Consider the following 22,585-nt stretch of genomic DNA (forward strand, 5'->3'; position numbering starts at 1 on the left):
CTAAGACTAAATAAAAAACAAAGAAGTTCAATACCCCCACCCCAAATTGGAACTGAACTAGCACTGTAATTTTTACATCTTGATTAAGAGCAGCTTCAATTTCAGTTGAACCCAAACTGGGACTGAACCAAACCACACAGCAAGCCAAACAATACAATATTCAACTTATATAGCTGATGATAAGGACTTTGCTGTAATGTGTAACCTAAAAAGTCTCATTAAAATTATCATAAAGTACTCCATTTTATCAGTGTTCTGGATGTTCATAATGCATTGCATACAAGCCATTTCTTGATCACTTTTAGGGTCTATGTTTTGTTGCTGCTGTTTTATCTTTCCCCAGTCTTTCCTTTACATTAGACACTTGTATTTGAAGACACAGATTCTGATACGTCTGATACTTTCAGTAGTATAGTCCCATTATCATTGGTGGGATGAATAACCGAGTATCAAAATCTTACTGTATGGGATTGACCTGGCTGATGGAGTTGTTCTGTTAGCTTAGTCTTGTTGCTAAAGTGGCTGCACTGGGGGGGGGGATATCTGGAGCAGCTGAGAAAGTATTAATATCAAAATAAATCAAATGTTTGAGAGACTGGTTAACTGTGCGCAAAGTGTGATCTAAGGGGGATGGGATGCTGTGTGTGGATTATCTTGTGATTCATTTATAGAACAATTTTGAAAGAAAATATTGTGAAGAAATATGGTATGGTGCAATTAAAGATAAGTGAATGAAAAGGTTGTGAAAGTATTAGAGGCCAAGGTGACATGACAATTTTGGGGTTTACGTATGCTTTCAATGCTTTTCTTTTTTATAATGGGAGATGGGAAACCGAGTTTTGTGTGATTTTTCTTTTTCCCCATATGCTGTTCACTACCAATTTGCTGCTGTTGTATACCAATTAACATTATTGAGTTTTAAATTTCAAGTCATATTAGGCTATTGTGGATAGTGCTGAGGTATAACCATGTATGCTGTATTACTGTTTTGAACTAGAGTAATAATTAGAGGAAATATCCTGTCTTTGCTTTTTGTTGATAAGTTAAGGAAAGCACATTCATTTTTTTTTCATGTAAGTGTCACTTTGTTTGGAGTGAGGTATTTAGCTCTTAAGAAATGCTAACGAGATCCCTGTTTCCAGGGAGGAGTACTGCTTCTGGTACTGGCATTGTGCCATAAGGTTGTTTTTCACATGGTTTCCTGAAAGCTATCCGTAGATGTAGGTGGAGCCAAGCATCTTCAAGCTTTGTCTCATCTTGTTTCCGTCCTTCTGTTGTGCTCATGGATCATTGTCCTCTCTCTGACAACAGAGGTAAGAAAGATAGCAAGTACGCATTAACAAAAATAAATCATTTTTTGTAATGCTTCTGCTTGTGAACTGCAACTTAAATCTTTTCTTTAAAATATCTTTAAAACTACCAAAGTTGTCATCTTTATTTTTCTAGTAAGCTCTGTTTGAAATTTTTCCTCTATATTTTGATGTATATCTGTGTGATGATACCTTAATTTCCTCTTTTATGCGATAACTTTATTTCATCTTTCTAGCTTCAGATATTATATCCTGGATTCATATACTAATGTTGCACAAGTATTAATGACTGTATAAATACAGGGATCTTTTTTTTCCTGAGGAGTAGATTATTGTAATTTAAAGATGTGTTCATTATGCCTTCCTGCTTAGGGAGAGTAGACCACTGCCACAAATGTGGCATTGCACATAGCATTGCTTTTAAGTACATGAAAGTATTTAAAATAAGCTACAGTAATGCATATTAGCTGTATGTGTCTTTCTATAGCTGGAATGTTGGTTTTATATGATAAATTGAAAGTATAAAAGTATTTATGTTTTGATGGATTGATGAAAGCATTTGTAATGAAAGCGAACTAGATTTAATGCTGTATATACAAGCATCTAATGATGAACAATCCTGTTTGAAATGTATTTTTTGTTGCAGAGTGGAGTCTTGGTCTTCTTTCATCATGCCTTTCATAACAGTCATCTTTGTTCTTGTGATCCTGGATTTCTATGTGGAGTCCATATGCTCTGTCAAGATGGAAGCTTTCAAGCGTGCTCGATATGGATCCTTTCTTATTTTCATTAGTGCACTGCTTTTTAGCAACTTTTGGACACATCCAATAACAGACCAACTTCGAGCTATTAACAAGCCACCACACCATGAAAGCACAGAGCACATTCTTTCTGGAGGAGTGGTAGTGAGTGCTGTCTTCTTCATTTTATGTATGTTGTCTTATTTATCTTTCAATAAATCCATTGTCCATGTGACTGGGAAGCCAATCAGAAAATGGATGTGTGCAAAATTCTTTTGGATGAGCTTTTATGGATTCATTTGAATAAAAAGGGCCTGTAACTTTGTGCTCCTTTACTGTCTACAAAAAAAGAATGTAATAGATCTGTTCTGTTGTGGAAGTGATGATCTAATCTTACATAGCAATGAAATCTAATGATAAACCTCAAGATGAAATTGACAATCACTTCGTTGCCTGTAAATTTCATGTAAGCTTTGATTGCTGATAAAACACATTATAAAATAGCTGTGAAGCTTAGAAACAGCAACAAAAACTTCAATACTTTCCTTGTAGCTGCCAATATTCTGTCCTCCACCTCCAGGAAAGGGCAGAAAGGCACCCTCATTGGCTATTCCCCTGAAGGCACTCCTCTCTGTAACTTCATGGGTGATGCATTACAGCAGATCTCTCAGTCATTACCCCGGTTTATTAAGGAATCACTGAAACAAATCTCTGAGGAGTACGATTCTAGGAAGATCTTCTATTTCTTGTGCCTAAATCTGGTAAGTGCATGGGTTTTTTTCAAACCCAATCACAGTAGTACATACATAGTACAGTAAAAAGAGTTATTCTTTAAAAGTTCTCATGATTGATTGTTTCTAAAGTGACCCTTGATACAGTAGTTTCATTAAATGGAATGTTAAAATAGAAGATTCTTATGCTAATCTTACAGTAAGTGGCAGGTCAGTTTGATTTGTTGTCACAGTGCAGCACTAGTTCTATGTATAACTATTATACCAGTAAGTAAATACTTGTATAATGACTGAAACAGTAGGGTCCCATTCAAGATTGAGGTATCTTAACGTTACCAGCAGATAAGCCTAATAAGGCCTTCAATGATGGGGACAACAAAATAGTTAAGAGTGGGATTGCGTAATGTCATTTTGGAGTACGCTGGTTTTATTTCTAGCTTCTCTCTGTCTCAAATAGGAAAAGATCATGCAGTAAGCAAGATTGATAGAACATCATTTGTGGAGATCTCTCTTCGTTCTTTGGCAATTATCCAAGAAAACAGGGGGAGAAACTTGAAGTATCCATGATAACTTTAAGGAATTCCATTATGGAATCTGAAAGATGGGAAAGAAAGTTTATAGGCAGACCAATTAATAAAGAACAGTAAATCATACAGGGAAAATGTATGTATTAAAAATGTTTCCTTGTGTACCCTTCTCAAAACTAATTCCTAGGATGTAAACAGTCAACTAGGTTAGGTCAGCCCACACCCTGCATCAAAACCACTTCCACTAAGAAAAAAAGATGGGTTATTGTCACAGGAGACTCTCTTCTGAGGGGAACAGAAGGCCCAACATGCCAACTCGACCCACTTCTTAGGGAAGTCTGCTGCCTCCCTGGGGCCTGGGTTAAAGATGTGAAGAGAAAACTTCCTACCCTGGTACGGCCCTCGGATTATTATCCATTATTGATTTTTCAGGTAGGCAGCAATGAAGTTGTAATAAGAAGTCCAAAGGCAATCAAGAGACACTTCAGGGCCTTGGGACAACTGGTTAAGGGTTCAGGAGCACAAGTAGTGTTTTCCTCTATCCTTCCAGTTGCAGGGAATGATGTTGGAAGAAACAGGAAGGCCCAGCTGATCAATACCTGGCTCTGAGACTGGTGTCACTGGCAGAATTTTGGGTTTCTTGATCATGGGTCAATCTACATGACACCAGGCCTGCTGGCAACAGATGGGATACACCTTTCTCGAAGTGGGGAAAGGATCTTTGCACAAGAGTTAGCAGGGCTCATTGAAAGAGCTTTAAACTAGATTTGAAGGGGGAAAGGGATAAAACCAGGCTCACTAGTGATAAGCCATGGGGCAGCACACCAATGTTTGAGGGACAGTGTGCTAGCAAGGTCCTTCAGTCTGCTCCACGATGTACTGAGTGCACTGGAGCACATTTGAAATGTCTTTATACTAACGCGTGCAGCATGAGGAATAAACAAGAGGAGCTAGAAGCTTTGGCCCAGTCCCAGAGCTACAACATCATTAGCATAAGTGAAACCTGATGGGATGAGTCCAGTGACTGATGTGCCATGATGGATGGTTATAGGCTCTTCAGGAGGAATAGGCAGGGCAGGGGAGGCAGGGGGGTGGCGCTGTATATAAGGGAGGGGTTGGATTGTATGGTGCTTGCAGTTGGCGACGACACGGTTGAGAGCCTCTAGGTAAGGATGAAAGGGAAAGCAAATAAAGCAGATGATGTTGTGGGAGTCTACTATTGACCACCCAGCCAGGATGATGACACCGATGAATTATTCTACAAGGAATTAAGGGATATCTCTAGATCAGCTGGCCTTGTCCTTATGGGTGATTTTTAACTTCCCAGGCATCAACTGGGAATATCATACAGCGGACACAAACAGGTCCAGGAAATTCCTGAAGCACGTTGAAAATAACTTCTTGGTGCAGGTACTAAGGGAGCTGACTAGGAAAGGTGCTCTCCTAGGTTTGTTGTTTGTAAACAGAGAGGGACTCATAGGCGAAGTGGTGATTGGTGGCTGTCTTGGTCACAGTGACCACGAAGTAGTTGAGTTTCAAATCATTGGCGACAGGAGAAAAACTGCCAGCAAAACTTCGACCCTGGATATGGGGAGAGCAGACTTCAGGCTGCTGAAGGAGCTAGTTAGTAAGGTCCCCTGGGAATCTGCTTTTGAAGGTATTGGGGTCCAGGAATGCTAGTCACTTTTTAAAAGCCATCTCTTAAGAGAGCGCAGGAGCAGGCAATTCCAAAGTGTCAGAAGTCAAGCAAGGGGGGCAGAGTTCAAGCTGGCCAGCACTGTGAAGGACAACAAAAAGGGCTTTTTTAAATATGTTAACAGAAAAAGGAGGATCAGAGATAACATTGGTCTGTTACTTGATGAGGTTGGTTATCTCATAAATAGAGACACAGACAAAGCGGAGACGTTTAATGCTTTCTTCACCTCTGTCTTTAACACCAATTACAGGCCCTAGGACCCCCGGAGCCCTGTGTTGGAAGACCATGACTGGGGGGATTATAAACTCCCAGCTGACCCTGAACTTGTTCGAGACTTGCTGCTCCAGCTGGATGCACATAAGTCTATGGGGCCTGATGGGATTCATCCCAGGGTACTGAAAGAGCTGGCTGATGTCATTGCAGGACCTCTCTCCGTTATTTTTCAACAGTCTTGGGAATCTGGAGAGGTCCCAGTCAACTGGAAGCTGGCAAATGTTGTCCCAATTTTCAAGAAGGGTAAGAAGGAAGCCCCTGGTAGTTACAGGCCTGTCAGTCTCACTTCAGTGCCTGGTAAAATTATGGAGAAGGTTATTCTGGGAGTTATTGAAAAACACTTGAGAGACAACACAGGCATTGGTCACAGCCAGCACGGGTTCACGAGGGGAAAGTCCTGTTTAACTAACTTAATTTCCTTTTATGACAAGGTCACTCATCTAGTTGACCAAGGGAAGTCAGTAGATGTGGGGTTTTTTTGGATTTTAGCAAAGCTTTTGATGCTGTCTCTCACAGTATCCTTCTGGACAAAATGTCCAGCATACAGCTAGACAAGTCCATAATACAATGGGTGAACACTTGGCTGACAGGTCAGGCTCAAAGGGTTATAGGAAATGGGGTTACATCAGGCTGGTGGCTAGTCACCAGTGGGGTTCCCCAGGGCTCAATTTTAGGACCAGTGCTCTTTAATGTTTTTATAAGTGATCCGGATGTAGGAATCAAACGTACATTAAGTAAGTTTGCTAATGATACTAAACTAGGAGGAGCTGTGGACTCCCTTGAGGGTAGAGAGGCCTTACAGAGAGATCTGGATAGACTAGAGAGCTGGGCAAACACCAACCATATGAAATTTAATAAGACCAAGTGCCAGATTATGCACCTGGGATGGAGCAATCCTGGTTATACATACAAATTGGAGGACGAGAGGATGGAGAGCAGCCCCGCGGAAAGAGATCATAGAATGCTTTGGGATGGAAGGGACCTTTAAGGTCATCTAGTCCAACCCCCCCCTGCAATGGGCAGGGACATCTACAACTAGATAAGGTTGCTCAGAGCCCCATCCAGCCTGTCCTTGAATGTTTCCAAGGATGGGGCATCTACCACCTCTCTGGGCAACCCATTCCAGTGTTTCACCACCCTCATTGCGAAAAATTTTTTCCTTGTGCTCAGTCTAAACCTACCCTCCTTTAGTTTAAAACCATTACCCCTTGTCCTGTTACAGCAGGCCTTGCTAAAAAGACTGTCCCCATCTTTCTTGTAGGCCCCCTTTAAAAGTAATGAAAGGCTGCAATAAGGTCTCCCCGTAGCCTTCTCTTCTCCAGGCTGAACAACCCCAGCTCTCTCAGCCTTTCCTCATAGCAGAGGTGTTCCATCCCTCTGATCATTTTTGTGGCCCTCCTCTGGACCTGCTCCAATAGGTCCCTGTCTTTCTTGTACTGAGGACTCCAGAGCTGGGAGTTTGGGTTGATGGCAAGTTGAATATGAGTCAACAGTGTGCCCTGGCAGCCAGAAGGGCCAACCATGTCCTGGGGTGCATCAAGCACAGCATAGCTAGCCGGTCGAGGGAGGTGATTGTCCCCCTCTACAATGCACTGGTGCAGCCCCACCTCAAGTACTGTGTGCAGTTTTGGGTGCCTCAGTATAAGAAGGACATCAAACTATTCGAGTGTGTCCAGAGGAGGGCAACCAAGATGGTGAAAGGTCTCAAGGGCAAGACTTATGAGGAGCAGCTGAGGTCACTTGGTTTGTTCAGCTTGGAGAAGAGAGGGGTGACCTCGTCGCAGTCTACAACTTCCTCAAGAGGGGCAGCGGAGGGGGAGGTGCTGACCCCCTCTCTCTGGTGACCAGCGATAGGACACGAGGAAATGGAATGAAGCTGTGTCAGGGGGAGTTCAGATTGGACATTAGGAAAAGGTTCTTCACTGAGAGGGTGGTTGGTCGCTGGAACAGGCTCCCCAGGGAAGTGGTCATGGCACCAAGCCTGTCAGAGTTCAAGGAGTGTCTGGACAACACTTAGTCATATGGTTTAGTGTTAGGTAGTTCTGCAAGGAGCAGGGAGTTGGACTCAATGATCCTTATGGGTCCCTTCCAACTTGAGATATTCTATGAACTAATCTGTGAAGAAAATTTTTACAGAACAGATGTATAGACAGCATTGCTTTTGCACTAATAATACATCAGATCAGAGTTGTTCTATTGTTTAATGACAAAATGCTTAAAATTTTGTCTGTACAACATTAGTTTAAAATTCTAAATGAAAACAAGTTTACTCACGTAGAGGGTTTTCTTCTTAGGTCTAAGGCTTTTGGGAAGGTCAGTTCAAAAATGTCTCTTCATAGACTTGGAATGTATCACTGTTTTGTTGGAGGAGAGAGAAAATGGTCTAGAAATACTTTGACCAATACCTTTAAAAACTAGCAAGTGCCCTATGAAAAGTTTCCTGCTAGCTACCAAGACATTAAATTACAATTTAATCTTCGAGGAAAAATTGAAACCCTTTCATTTTAGGCTTTCACTTTTGTGGAGCTTTTTTATAGAGTATGAACCAATAGCCTTGGTCTTATTTATGATGGATTTCACATGCTTTTTGATTGTTCTGCATTAACAATGTTGCTTTTTGCAGCTCTGATGACAAGATAGAAAGCAACTTGCGTATTTTCCTATGGGTATGTATATTAGGTTGTGTAAGGACTATCTGAAAATGATTCTACTTATTTTCAAAATGTTCTGCTGTAAAGATACATTCAGGATGTTTTAATGGTGGATGCTTTTGTGAGTTTTTTGCTATGTCTCTTTTCTGTTCATCATATTCCCCTCTTACCCCAGCCAAAAAGTGTCTGAAATGTAATTTTCATTTATTTCTACAAATAAAACTTTATCACTGTGAATATTATTTAGAAATTGCCTCACTCTATATATGTATATCAAACAAAAAATATATGTTGAAAGTCAGTGTTTATATGAGGATTTCACTTCTGCTGACATAATAAAAAATTGTATGGTTAAACTGCATAGCAGTTTAGCAGTTTGAAGCCCTAAATGTGCAGTATATATAAAAAAATACTTACATTATTATAGCTGTTTACTATTGGTGTATGGACAATTGCAAACTAGCTACCTGTTGGTCAGAAATAAATAATCCAGAAATTAAGGCATAATTTTTGTGGCATTGAAGAAAAAAAAAATCAAAGCAATCTTAATGCTATATTAAATGTATTATAACTTTGAAATTTGTTCAGAGTACCTGTTCTTCACTCTCAAAATCCAAACCACATCTAGTTTTAAAATATGAAAATATATAAGGGTGAATATAATTTCATTATAAAAGTTAAATTGCATTTTTTTCAAAGATGTTGCAGCTCTACTCTTTTTAGATGGTGGTCTTTCTACAATAAAAGATACTAAGGAAGTAATCTGTACAAGACTAAAATTGGTTCTGCTGTTATATATACCAGCGTCAATTATTACAGAAAAGCTTTTGTATTAGTCTGAGAAACCTCAAAAATCAGCCAGAATTCATAACATTATGCTGAGCATGTTACTATGGCATTAACCATCATGAAGCTGTGAGTAGCTACTCTAACTGCACCTGTGTCACATTACCTTTCACAGCCTCTTCAGAGGCTCCCCACTTAAATTTTCAGGCTTCCATCCCTTTCTTCCAAAATGCAATAGTTTGTTTTCTTCAAACTACATTTTTTCAGTTATGAAATTCTGCAAGTCCAAGCCTTCATTTATCACGTTTCTGGCTTCACTCTCCCCAACACACATGAATTTGTGCTCTCCTGCTCTTCAGTAACAGAGAGATTTTAATGTTGGTAAAATTAGAGATGTGCATTACTGGAGTCAAGACCTGTTTGTTTTTTTTTTTCCCCTCCCCTTTTTGATCTTCAGTATTTCCTCTGTTTTCACTACCAATTTTGTTTCTTGGGGGGTGAAGGAGTCACCCCCTCTACATGAGTACAGTCTGCATAGCCAAGGAAAGATCTAATAGCCCCCAAGTAGGACTTGCTTAACTCCTTTATTAGCTGGAATTACTCTCTTGCACTTTGCTAGTTCAAGAGAAGAACAGAAAAATATGCAGACAGATAAAAAGCACAACCAATAAAGCAGTAGTTGCTGTCTTCAGTTAACTACAATTTTAGATGAGTACATGTCCTAAATATTCCTATGATTTTTTTTTTTTTTGCTAATGAAGGATAGACAAAGCAAATCTTGTATTCAAAACACTTTGTCTCTTTTTGAAACTAAATAAAAATCAGTATCTCCCCTTCTTAAAACTAAAGTTGCCACCTTGCCCCAATTTGTGGATGTGGTGGGCTGACCTTGGCTGGACACCAGGTACACATCAAGCTGCTCTATCACTCCCCCTTCTCAGCTGGACAGGGGGAGGAAAAAAATATGACAAAAAGACTTGTGGGTCAAGATAAAGACAGGGAGATATCATTCACCAATTACCATCATGGGCAAAACAGACTCGACTCAGGGAAATTAGTTTAATTTATTACCAATCAAATTAGAGTAGGATAATGAGAAATAAAACCAAATCTTAACACACCTTCCCCCCACCCCTCCCTTCTTCCCAGGCTCAACTTCACTCCTAATTTCTCTGCCTCCTCCACCCATGTGACGCAGGGGGACAGGGAATGGGGGTTGCAGTCAATTCATCACACATCGTCTCTGCCGTTCCTTTCTCCTCACACTCTTCCCCTGCTCCAGCATGGGGTCCCTCCTATGGGAGACAGTCCTCCACAAACTTCTCCAACATGGGTCCTTTCTACAGGGTGCAGTTCTTCAGGAACAGACTGCTCCAGCATGGGACCCCTACAGGGTCACAAGTCCTGCCAGAAGACCTGCTCCAGCACAGGCTTCCCATGAGGTCACAGCCTCCTTCAAGGCACATCCACCTGCTCTGGTGTAGGGTCCTCCACAGGCTGCAGGTGGATATCTGCTCCATCATTAACCTCCATGGGCTGCAGGGGGACAGCCTGCCTCACCATGGTCTTCTCCAGGGGCTGCAGGGGAACCTCTGCTCTGGTGCCTGGAGCACCTCCTCCCCCTCCTTCTTCACTGACCTTGGTGTCTGCAGAGTTGTTTCTCTCCCATTCTCACTCCTCTCTTCTGGCTGCTGTTGCACAGCAGTTCCTCCCCCACACACACCCTTAAATATGTTATCACAGAGGCACTACTACTATCACTGATTAGCTCAGCCTTGGCCAGCAGCAGGTCCATCTTGGAGCCAGCTGGCATTGGTTCTATCAGACATAGCTTCTAGCAGCTTCTCACAGAAGCCATGCCTGTAGCCCCCCCCCACCAAAACCTTGCCATGCAAAACCAATACAGTGGATACTAGATTTTGCATTTTGGTGGTGGTTATTGGGTGGGTTTTTCGGGAAGGTTGGGGAAAATTGGATTTGTTTTGGAAGAAAATTCCTTTGAAACCAGCTTGTATACTGAGAGTCTGCTGATGAGGAATACACATTAGAATAATCCTTTTGTTGATGCTAATGCTTCTGCAGTTTTCCTTCATTAGGTATACAGTGTTTCCAATTACCATGTTCTAGAGAATAAACTTGAACACCTGTAGTGTTGTGATGTTAAAGGGTTCCCCCTCCCACTCACAGCCAGTCTTTGTTGGAGGGCTGATCATAAGCCTTGTTGGTATCCGTGTCTTTAGCCATGCACACTCCCATGGGGTTTCTCATGGAGGTTGTCACTCATATGATCACAGCCATGGGCATGGCCATTCCCACAGTGACCATGGGCACAACCATGGATATTCCTACAGGTCTTCTTGAAGAGGCATAAATACCAACATGAGAGGCAAGTACAGATTGTTGAATCATAAGTGATGTATCTGATCTTCAGCAGAATTTGAAGACTTTTCAAAATCAGACCCAGTACTATGCATCATTCTTCAAATCTCTCTCAAGAAGTGATCTGACAACCATTTAATGCAGTATATGTGAATTTATCAAACTGTTTCTTCATTAATGAGTTTAACTTCAAGAAGCATAACTTGAAACATTTCTTTGCATAGCTTTCTCAGATGTGGGTAATACCCAAGGACCAGTAAAAAGCATTAATCTACAGTCTTCATTAACATTAATAAACAGTCATCATAAACCTTATTGAAAGAGCTTAAAGTCCTTGTTTCTAAGTTCCATCTGAAAATGAAAGTACAAGGTCTCTGTCTATAAAGATATTACCATGCTTCTAGGTATCACGTGGCAGCTGGTTGTAAAAACACTGGAGGAAGAGCTAAAAAGCAGAAGAACAAATGCAGACCAGCAATCTAGAATATGCTTCTATTTGTGATTCAGAAGATAAGGCGGTAAAGATGAAACTTTCTTTTTCAAATCTAAAGTCAGAAGCTGAGAAGAACAATATATATAAAATTCCAGTATAGCTACTTCTTAGAATCTGTTTCCCTAATAGTTAGAAGGTAGTTATTTACCAACTGCCTGGCTTATGAAAAAACTATAAAGTAATGATTTTTTTTATGCAAGTTTGGCAGAGCATAAGCATTTTAGCTAATAGTCTCATATTTCATTGGTTATTTTACATCAGTCCTAGTTCAGTTGACTATTCTGTTGTCTGGCATTTTTGTGAAATCTGCCTATACTCTTAACAATAGTTAAGATTCTTTCAAATCCTGATACTTAACTAGCACTAATCTTACAAATGGTTAGAGATTATTTTTCTATGCCCTTTGAGTATACACCAGGTATGCTACCCACCATTAAAGCAGTATAAAGGATTATTCCTAGCAGTAGCAGATAGACAGTCTTCTTATAAAATTGGAGCAGAGTTGGCATACAAAATCCTAATGATACATTAATATCTCTCCACATTAGCAGGCCAATGCATTTACAGTGATCTCTTTATCCTCTGTTAAGGATCAGTGACCTCTTATCCCTTTATACAGAGTTAAATGTTTACGCTATACAATACAAATCTCACTAACAATTTAAGACTATTCACGTTTGATTTAATCTGCAAATGCCTGCCTAGATCATTGCACTAGAGTGAAATTATTTTTTTACATTGATTTGTAATTAAACGTTAGAAAAGCTAAATGTTTTGTTTTATTTTGCACCAGGTTAGGCAGATAGTTACCTCCTTTTAGCTTGAGGAGTGCCAATATAATAAACCCCACTGTGTTTCTGCTATTGAACATACATACATTTTAAACAGAACCGTTCAATTTAGTGTATTTTGTTTTCAGGTGTTGTTAAGTCCTGGTCTGATTGTCAGGCTCGGGGAAGGTTTGTAATGATCCCAAGGGCAAAATTAAGACACAAATGAGGTCATATGCCACCAATCAGACATTTTATTGGATAAATACAAAAGAGTAAAGCGATAGGAAAGGCAGGAAATATTAGGAGGAAATTAAGCAAGCATTCAGAGAGATAAGCAAAGCATAGTCACCACCATGGATCCAGCGACATCCCGTTGGTCCTCAGTCTTCAGTTTTTTGGTGGTGGATGGCCACACTCAGGTTTTGTTGTGCCGTCTTTTATCCGGTGTTGGAGAGGGAGTTTGCCCTCTTGTTTCCATTGTGGTTACCCAGGGCAACATCACGTACCCAACACATGCACATCTAATCACGCAATATATATTGTTGGTGGGCAAGCGGCCTGGCCCGGATACCAGTTGGTGTCCTATTCTTGGTGGTGCCTGATAAGCCAAAGAATGGCCTGCTGCTTCAGCAAGTTTGCACAGGTTTCCTTGCAAGCTAGTGGTACTTGATAAGCCAAAGAATGGTCTGCCCTCGGGTCTTATCAGACAAAAGAGTGGTCTGCTGTCCGGTCTTATCAGATAAACACACACAAGCAAGCTTTGAGACAATTTTTCTTAACACTTCAGATCCAGAAGCTTCTCTGAGCCAAGGCGCCTCATTGGCTGTGGACCCTGTCTGTTGACCGAGGGGCCTCGCTTCTCCTGCTCCCCCTACCGAGGGGTGGACGTGCCTGGGGCCACGGCACCCTGGTGGGAGCGTGATGGTCGGCACTTGGCCAAGGTGTGCATGTGCCGGCAGGCACAGTAGAGCATAAAAGGCGTGAAAATGAGGCGCGAAAAGCCGGTGATCACCATGTTAAAAGCCCCGATCTTCAGGGGGGGGTGGGGGGTGATGTACCTGTCATACAGCCTGTCAAGTACTTTTGTTCAGGATACCTCCAGAACAGGAGAAAGATCTGCATGCTGCTTTAGAAAGGGTCAGAACTAGAATTCTAAATGTTTTCATATACATACAAAGCTATAACTGTTATTAATTATTAAACTCAGGTAGTTCAGTCTGACAGCTTCTGTTGTCTCAGACAACTTCATGTCTCAAGTTGTTTTAAATCTGTTGTGCAGAGATGTGACAGGATTAGGACTTTTACTGATTAAAGAGGTTTTGCAACTACTACTACTTTAAGGCGGCACTTAGTCTTCACTGTTGGCTCATTAGAAGTTCCTCAGAAGTTCCAGACCTCAGTGTGGAGAACTCCTCTCTGTTAAAGAACTAGTTACATGTTCTGTGAGGATGCCATCAACTAGAGGTGGCAAGGAAGACTATCCTAATGTTGCCCTGTCAATTAGTAGAGGAGGAGATGTGTTCTTGTCTGCATGAGAAATAAAAGAATAAATGGAAATTGGCTAGGAGAGACTTGTGTAGTGAAAGGGAGGTACAGATTGGGGTTTCACCTTTCAGTAAGGGAAGACAGAAAGCATTTCTGAGAGACTGAGAAAAAGTAAGTACTTTTAGAAAACAATCAAAGAGCAAGTCATTAAAAGATAATAGGAAAAGCATTTTTAAAATTACATTAGCATAAAACAATATGCTTGTTGAGGGTTGACCCCTGGCCAGCAGTGAAGCACCTACACAACCAGTCACTCATTCCATCCTCATCCCACCCTCCCACCGCCAGCAGGACAGGGGAGAGAACACAAAGAGCAAAAGCAAGAAAAATCATGGAGCGATATAAAGGCAGTTTTAACAGGTGAAAGAAAGAGAGGGGGGAAAAAAACAAGCAATGCAAAGGAAATCACTCACCATCTCCCACAAGCAGACTGATGCCCAGCCAGTCTCCAAGCAACAGCCACTTTGGAAGCCAAAATTCCCTTCTTCCTCTACCCCAGTTTTTATTGCTGAGCATGGCATTATATGGCATGCAATATCCCTCTGGCCAATTCAGGTCAGTTGTCCCAGCTGTGTCCCCTCCCAACTTCTTGCCCACCCCCAGCCTACTTGTTGGGGCAGGGGCAGAGTGGGAAAAAGAGAAAGCCTTGGTAATGCCCAAACACTGTTCAGCAATAGCCAAAACGTTGGTGTGTTATCAACACTGGTTTGGCCAAAACATGGCACCATATGAGCTGTCGTGAAGAAAGTTAAATCCATCCCAGCCAGACCCAGTCCAAAGATCAATTTCAGAAAATGATAAATTATGGGAAGATATTATGTCTCTGAATTAAGTCCAGCTATGATAACTAAATAGCTGCTTATCCTGGATAGTGAGGTAACAGATGTCCTAGAAATGGTTAAATGCCCAACCAACTTTCTGGTTGATCTGTCCATTGATATTATTGTGACCTGTACACTAAAACAGTTTTTTCTCATCCTATTTAGCATTGCACTCTGCTGGTGTCATAGTTTAACCCCAGCCACCAACTAAGCACCACACAGGCGCTCACTCACTCGCCCCTGGTGGGATGAGGGAGAGAATCAGAAGAATAAAAGTGAGAAAACTCCTGGGTTGAGATAAAGACAGTTTAATAGGTAAAGCAAAAGCCATGCACGCAAGCAAAGCAAAACAAGGAATTCATTCACTACTTCCCAGCGGCAGGCAGGTGTTTGACCATCTCCAGGAAAGCAGGGCTCCATTATGCATAACGGTTACTTGGGAAGACAAACGCCATCACTCCGAACGTCCCCCCCTTCCTTCTTCTTCCCCCAGCTTTATATGCTGAGCATGACATCATATGGTATGGAATAGCCCTTTGGCCAGTGTGGGTCAGCTGTCCTGGCTGTGCCCCCTCCCAGCTTCTTGTGCACCTGGCAGAGCATGGGAAGCTAAAAAGTCCTTGACTAGTGTAAGCACTACTTAGCAACAACTAAACCATCAGTGTGTTATCAACATTATTCTCATCCTAAATCCAAAACACAGGACTATACCAGCTACTAAGAAGAAAATTAACTCTATCCTAGATGAATCCAGGACAGATGGGTTTTTCATTTAGTTTGACTTTTCGCTTCTGGTCTTTGACAATAGAAAGGTGACATCTCAACATCTCGTGGTTTAACTTGGCAGGCAGCTAAACACCACACAGCCATTCACTCACTCCCTCCCCCAAAGGGATGGGTGAGAGAATCAGAAAAAAAGGTACAACTCGTGGGTTGAGATTAAGACAATTTAATAGGACAGAAAAGGAAGGGAAAATAATAATAATGATAAAAGAATATACAAAACAAGTGATGCACAATGCAATTGCTCGCCACCCGCTGAACAATGCCCAGCCAGCTCCTGAGCAGTGACCGCGCCCCCCCGGCCAACTCCCCCCAATTTTTAGTTCAGCATGACGTCATACAGTTTGGAATATCCCTTTGGCCAGTTTGGGTCAGCTGTCCTGGCTGTGCCCCCCTCCCAGCTTCTTCTGCACCTCCAGCCTCCTTGCTGGCAGGGCAGTATGAGGAGCTGAAAAGTCCTTGACTTAGTGTAAGCACTGCTCATCAACAACTAAAACATCAGTGTGTTATCAACATTATTCTCATCCTAAATCCAAAACACAGCACTATACCAGCTACTAAGAAGAAAATTAACTCTATCCCAGCTGAAACCAGGACACAATACTACGTATTTCTGTATAAAGGTTAGCTAGAAAGCTGCTTTGCTATACAGCTTCATTTTCCTGTGAAATATTTGCCACCAATATCCATGTACATGCACAAGTTTAAATGTGTTTTTAAATTAATTGTTGCTAATGTAATTTCTTTACAGATTAAAAAAATAGAGGGAGTCATATCCTACGGAGATCCTCATTTTTGGTGTCACTCTGCGAGTGTTGTGGCAGGTACAATACATATGTAAGTGGTATCAGATGTGATGGAAAGGAGAACTGTACAGCAGGTAAGGTGCGAGGATTTTAGACCCTAGTGTCTTCATTTCCTACTCTGTAGCCCTATTTCAATCATAGACTGAAGTTCGAAGCTGCTGTTTGTGATCATTTTTGTAGCTATTAATTAATGTCTCAGAGCTGGTCTCTAATGCTGTACTTCCCCTTGCCTGCTAGCTTAGAAATACTTGTATAAAGAGTTGTTTGCTAAGATGTCTGCCAAAACAAAAAAAAAAGTGTGGGTTTTTTTCCTCGCTCACTCTATTGAAAGTGGCACTATATCTGCTCTGACAAAAGGAGGAGTAGATTGATTTCATGCTGCAAAACAGGCAGTAAACGGGAAGTAGGGATAGCTGGATGCTAATCGTGGGTTTATAACCGGCTTACTAATATCTATCTGTCTTGGGTTTTTCTCTTCCTTAAAAAGATATTTATTTCCTTATGCAAGGCACTGAGAATTACCAGTTACGCAGAAGTTGCAAAGCCATACCCTGTGAAGATAGCCTTCACTTTCCAGAAAATTGAATTCTTTATGATGATATTTTTTAATCTGCAATATTTCAGAGCTAGAATACTGTAAGTTATTATTAGATGCATATAAAGTGTAATACTAATGTTAACCATACTGTTATATTCAGGTTACAGTGATTGTAAAAGATGCTGGTGTAAAAAATCTAACTGTCCAAGTGGAGAAGGAATCTTATTTTCAACACATCTGGCATCAGTACAGGATTTCAGGATGTCCTTGCAATGACTCAGCAACTGGAATCCATGAAATACTACAAAGATGGTGTCCTGGTTTCAGCTGGGATAGAGTTGATTTTTCTTCCTAGTAGCTGGTATAGTGCTGTGTTTTGGATTTAGGATGAGAATAATGTTAATAACACACTGATGTTTTAGTTGTTGCTGAGTAGGGCTTACACCAGTCAAGGACTTTTCAGCTTCCCATGCTCTGCCAGGTGCACAAGAAGCCGGGAGGGGGCACAGCCAGGACAGCTGACCCAGACTGGCCAAAGGGCTATTCCATACCATATGACGTCATGCTCAGTATATAAACTGGGGGGAATTGGCCAGGGGGCAGCGATCGCTGCTCAGGAATGGGCTGGGCATCGGTCAGCGGGTGGTGAGCAATTCTATAGTGTATCACTTGCTTTGTATATTATTATTATTATTACTACTACTACTACTACTACCACCACCACCACCACCACCACCACCACTTTTTTATTTCATTTTACTTCAATTATTAAACTCTTCTTATCTCAACCCACGAGTTTTCTGACTTTCACCCTTCCAATTCTCTCCCCCATCCCACTGGGGTGGGGGGAGTGAGCGAGCGGCTGTGTGGTGCTTAGTTGCCAGCTGGTGTTAAACCACGACAGTCCTTTTTGGCGCCCAACGTGGGGCACAAAGGGTTTGAGATAATAACAGATTAACCAGAGTGTATTAAGGAATTTGTATCTGTTAACAGTTGCCGGTCATAATATTGATTCATATGTTCTCGGTATTAGTCTACCTGATCTGCACCATGCTCTTGTTTTTGCAGTACATGTTAAAGATCGGTGTTGGGTTTTGCAGTTTGCTGTGCTCTGCAGTGATTAGTGATGAAAACATCATCTTTGGAGACTTATTATTACATCAGCTTTGGAGACTTATTTTTAAAACACTGGCCTTGAGCATTAGCTGGTATTTGGGTTCTGTAGCAAAGTCATTGCTGTACTTCGGGTACCACCTCATGGAGACAATTAGCAATTATACCTCTTCCTCTGAGAGGTTTTTCATGGAGGAAATACAGAATGGCACCTTCGCTGCCTTCTTCTATGATGTTTCCTCCTTCATTGCAACAACTTTTCAGTATCTTGAACATCCTTGGGTAGTTAAGATATATCTATTGGTATTTCTTGGGAATATTGTTTCAGTTTTGTCTAAGGTTAATAAGCATTTTAAGAATATCATCCAGAGATCTGCCCCAAGGCTGGATAGTTATGAGTGGCAGGGTGTGTGGGAGAGCATGGGCAAATGCCTAGGACAGTGGGCCCCTCCAGTATTTTGGAACTTCACCCCTGAACAGAATCCTGAAAAATTAGTAGAACATTTGGAAAAAGTATGCTGTCATCCTGACTATTCTAGGGAGACACAAATCACTGCAAAGTGCTGGGGCCTGGCCCATGCCTACCGAGCCGTATTAAACACTATTCAGAACCCTCAAGGGGAAGAGAAGTTCTCCGAATTTGACGATAAAACGACTGGCGCTGCGGCTATGCCAGCCCCGGCAACAGGCGCTGCAACTATGTCAGCCCCTGTGACAGGCTCTGTGGCTATGCCAGCCCTGGTAACAGGCGCTGCAGCTATGCCAGTCCCCGTGACAGGCTCTGTGGCTATGCCAGTCCTGGCAACAGGCTCTGTGGCAATGCCAGTCCCGGTAACAGGCACTGTGGCTACGCCAGAGAACCAACCCGTGCCAGTATCAGTTGCCCCTATACAGAAGGAAAAATACACAAGAAGATCAGCTCGTGTAGTAAGGGCTGATGATGAACCAGGGCCATCAAGAGAACAGGAGGAGGAAGAGGCAGAACCCACAAATGAGAGGGTAACAACCCGATCCCTGTCCCTGAGTGAGCTGCGAGATATGCAAAAAGATTTCGGTCGTCGTCCAGGCGAGCACATCATCACCTGGCTGCTCTGATGCTGGGATAACAGGGCCAGTAGCCTGGAATTAGAGGGTAAGGAAGCCAAGCAGCTGGGATCCCTTTCTAGGGAAGGGGGCATTGACAAAGCGATTGGAAAAGGGGCAAAAGTCCTCAGCCTCTGGAGGCGACTCCTGTCAGGCGTGAAGGAAAGGTATCCCTTCAAGGCAGATGTTCTATGTCACCCAGGCAAGTGGACCACCATGGAGAGAGGTATCCAGTACCTGAGGGAATTAGCTGTGCTGGAGGTGATTCATAAAGACCTGAACAATGAGCAGTTATCCAAAGATCCAGATGAAGTTCAGTGCACACGACCCATGTGGTGGAAGTTTGTACGGAGCGCACCATCATCGTATGCAAACTCATTGGTAATAATGACCTGGAAAGATGAAGAGGGACCAACGGTGGATGAATTGGCTGGCCAACTCCGACAATACGAAGAAAGTCTCTCTTCCTCCCTACGGGCCTGCATCTTGGCTGTGGAGAAACTGCCTGACGTGCTAGCTGAGAAATTATCCCAGGAGTTCCAGTGATTCAAAGAGGATATATCCTACTCCTCACCTGTACGGACCAGTATCTCAGCCAGTAGGAGTAAGCGTCCCTCTGCTCAAGAGATAAGATATAGTGGATACACACCACGGGCCACCCTGTGGTTTTCCCTGCATGACCACGGAGAAGACATGAGGAAGTGGGATGGAAAAATCTACCTCGACCCTAGATGCACGGGTACGTGAGTTGGAAGGAAAAACAATCACACAAGGGGGTTCTTCCAGGAAAATTGCTGCTCCAGTTTCCAGTGAGCAGTTCCCCAGAGTAGAAGGGCTAATCATACTTCCAATCTTAATAGAGGAACTTTTGATTTGCATTGACAAGAAGTGAGTAATGAATGCTATGAACAGGACTAGAGGGGCCCTGCCTCCAGCCAGGTGGAGGAAGGGGACAACCAGGTTTATCGGACTGTGTGGATTTGACGGCCTGGCACATCAGACCCACAGGAGTAGAAGGCCTTAGTAGATACCGGTGCACAGTGTACCCTCATGCCATCAAGCTATGAAGGGGCAGAACCCATCTGTATTTCTGGAGTGACAGGGGGATCCCAAGAGCTGACTGTATTGGAGGCTGAAGTGAGCCTAAGTGGGAAGGAGTGGCAGAAGCACCCCATTGTGACTGGCCCAGAGGCTCCGTGCATCCTTGGCATAGACTACCTCAGGAGAGGGTATTTCAAAGACCCAAAAGGGTACCGGTGGGCTTTTGGTATAGCTGCCTTGGAGACGGAGGAAATTAAACAGCTGTCTGCCCTGCCTGGTCTCTCAAAGGACCCTTCTATTGTGGGGTTGCTGAGGGTCAAAGAACAACAGGTGCCAATCGCTACCACAATGGTGCACCAGAGGCAATATCGCACCAACCGAAACTCCCTGATTCCCATCCATAAGCTGATTTGTCAACCGGAGAGCCAAGGAGTGATCAGCAAGACTCGCTCACCTTTTCACAGTCCCATATGGCCAGTGCGAAAGTCTAATGGAGAGTGGAGACTAGCAGTAGACTATTGGGGCCTGAACGAAGTCACGCTGCCACTGAGCGCTGCCATGCCAGACATGCTAGAACTTCAATATGAATTGGAGTCAAAGGCAGCCAAGTGGTATGCCACCATTGACATCGCTAATGCGTTTTTCTCAATCCCTTCGGTGGCAGAGTGCAGGCCACAGTTTGCTTTCACTTGGAGGGGCGTCCAGTACACCTGGAATCGACTGCCCCAGGGGTGGAAACACAGCCCCACCATTTGCCATGGACTGATCCAGACTGCACTGGAACAGGGTGGGGCTCCGGAACACCTGCAATACATTGATGACATCATTGTGTGGGGCAACACAGCAGCAGAAGTGTTTGAGAAAGGGAAGCAAATAGTCCAAATCCTTCTGGAGGCCGGCTTTGCCATAAAACCAAGTAAGGTCAAGGGACCTGCACAGGAGATCCAGTTTTTAGGCATAAAATGGCAAGATGGACGTTGTCAGATCCCAATGGATGTAATCAACAAAATAGCAGCCATGTCCCCACCAACCAGCAAAAAGGAAACACAGCCTTTCTTGGGTGTTGAGGGATTTTGGAGAATGCGTATTCCAAATTACAGCCTGATCATAAGCCCTCTCTATCAAGTGACCCAGAAGAAGAACGATTTCAAATGGGGCCCTGAGCAACGAGAAGCCTTTGAACAAATTAAACGGGAGATAGTCCATGCAGTAGCCCTTGGGCCAGTCCATGCAGGACAAGATGTAAAAAATGTGCTCTACACTGCAGCCAGGGAGAATGGCCCTACCTGAAGCCTCTGGCAGAAAGCACCGGGGGACACTCGAGGTCGACCCCTAGGGTTTTGGAGTCGGGGATACAGAGGATCCGAGGTCCACTATGCTCCAACTGAAAAAGAGATATTGGCAGCATATGGAGGGGTTCGAGCCGCTTCAGAAGTGGTTGGTACTGAAGCACAGCTCCTCCTGGCACCCCGACTGCCCATGCTGGGCTGGATGTTCAAAGGGAGGGTCCCCTGTACACATCATGCAACTGATGCTACGTGGAGTAAGTGGGTCGCACTGATCACACAACGGGCTCGAATAGGAAACCCCGGTCACCCAGGAATCTTGGAAGTGATCATGGACTGGCCAGAAAGCAAAGATTTCGGAATATCACCAGAGGAGGTGGTGACGCATGCTGAGGAGGCCCCACCGTATAATAAACTGCCAGAAAATGAGAAGCACTATGCCCTGTTCACTGATGGGTCCTGTCGTCTTGTGGAGAAGCATCGGAGGTGGAAAGCTGCTGTATGGAATCCTGTATGACAAGTTTCTGAAACTGCTGAAGGAGAAGGTGCGTTGAGTCAGTTTGCAGAGGTGAAAGCCATCCAGCTGGCTTTAGATATTGCTGAATGAGAAAAGTGGCCAATGCTTTATCTCTGTACTGACTCATGGATGGTGGCAAATGCCCTGTGGGGGTGGTTACAGCAATGGAAGCAGAGCAACTGGCAGCGCAGAGGCAAACCCATCTGGGCTGCCGCATTGGGGCAAGATATTGCTGCCCGGGTAGAGAACCTGGTTGTAAATGTATGTCACGTAGATGCTCACGTACCCAAGACTCAGGCCACTGAAGAACATCAAAACAACCAGCAGGTGGATCAGGCTGCTAAGATTGAAGTGGCTCAGGTGAGTCTGGACTGGCAACATAAGGGTGAATTATTTCTAGCTTGGTGGGCCCATGACACCTCAGGCCATCAAGGAAGAGATGCAACATAGAGATGGGCTCGTGATCGAGGGGTGGACTTGACCATGAACACTATTGCACAGGTTATCCATGAATGCGAAACATGCGCTGCAATCAAGCAAGCCAAGCGGTTCAAGCCTCTCTGGTATGGAGGACGATGGCTGAAATATCAATATGGGGAGGCCTGGCAGACTGATTATATCACACTCCCACAAACCTGCCAAGGCAAGCGCCATGTGTTTACAATGGTGGAAGCAACCACCAGATGGCTGGAA

General features: G+C 43.2%; 1 pseudogene across 1 annotated transcript in view; it reads left to right on the plus strand.

Moving 5' to 3' along the window:
• The window catches only part of LOC309601738 (proton-coupled zinc antiporter SLC30A5-like), a 97,452-nt pseudogene extending 89,496 nt beyond the window's left edge, over positions 1–7,956 (plus strand). The window contains exons 8-11 of the transcript in view: positions 1,143–1,329; positions 1,959–2,240; positions 2,603–2,811; positions 7,786–7,956. The product of the transcript in view is annotated as a proton-coupled zinc antiporter SLC30A5-like (transcript). The remainder of the gene's footprint in view (positions 1–1,142; positions 1,330–1,958; positions 2,241–2,602; positions 2,812–7,785) is intronic.
• The last annotated feature ends 14,629 nt before the right edge of the window (positions 7,957–22,585 follow it).

Source organism: Platalea leucorodia (assembly GCF_965183815.1).
Source record: "Platalea leucorodia genome assembly, chromosome: W".
NCBI lineage: Eukaryota > Metazoa > Chordata > Aves > Pelecaniformes > Threskiornithidae > Platalea > Platalea leucorodia.